The following is an 844-nucleotide window of genomic DNA, read 5'->3' on the forward strand; positions in this document are numbered from 1 at the left end:
AAATATCAATAACCTCAGCTATGCAGATGACACCACCCTTATGGCAGAAAGTGAAGAGGAACTCAAAAGCCTCTTGATGAAAGTGAAAGAGGAGAGCGAAAAAGTTGGCTTAAGGTTCAACATTCAGAAAACGAAGATCATGGCATCCGGTCCCATCATTTCATGGCAAATAGATGGGGAAACAGTGGAAACAGTGTCAGACTTTATTTTTCTGGGCTCCAAAATCACTGCAGATGGTGACTGCAGCCATGAAATTAAAAGATGCCTACTCCTTGGAAGGAAAATTATGACCAACCTAGATAGCATATTCAAAAGCAGAGACATTACTTTGCCAACAAAGGTTCGTCTAGTCAGGGCTATGGTTTTTCCTGTGGTCATGTATGGATGTGAGAATTGGACTGTGAAGAAGGCTGAGCGCTGAAGAATTGATGCTTTTGAACTGTGGTATTGGAGAAGACTCTTGAGAGTCCCTTGGACTGCAAGGAGATCCAACCAGTCCATTCTGAAGGAGATCATCCCTGAGATTTCTTTGGAAGGAATGATGCTAAAGCTGAAACTCCAGTACTTTGGCCACCTCATGTGAAGAGTTAACTCATTGGAAAAGACTCTGATGCTGGGAGGGATTGAGGGCAAGAGGAGAAGGGGACACCAGAGCATGAGATGGCTGAATGGCATCACTGACTCGATGGACATGAGTCTGAGTGAACTCTGGGAGTTGGTGATGGACAGGGAGGCCTGGTGTGCTGTGATTCATGGGGTCGCAAAGAGTCGGACACGACTGAGCAACTGATCTGATCTGATCTGATATATTTATAGAATATTCAACTACATATTATAATGTATA

General features: G+C 43.8%; 1 protein-coding gene across 1 annotated transcript in view; it reads right to left on the reverse strand.

The window, feature by feature from the left end:
- Window positions 1-844, reverse strand: part of AGBL4 (ATP/GTP binding protein-like 4) — a 1,466,590-nt gene that overhangs the window by 1,289,220 nt on the left and 176,526 nt on the right. The window lies entirely within an intron of this gene.

The sequence above is a fragment of the Bison bison genome, unplaced genomic scaffold (genome assembly GCF_000754665.1).
Source record: "Bison bison bison isolate TAMUID 2011002044 unplaced genomic scaffold, Bison_UMD1.0 scf7180017864033, whole genome shotgun sequence".
NCBI classification, from domain to species: Eukaryota; Metazoa; Chordata; class Mammalia; order Artiodactyla; family Bovidae; genus Bison; species Bison bison.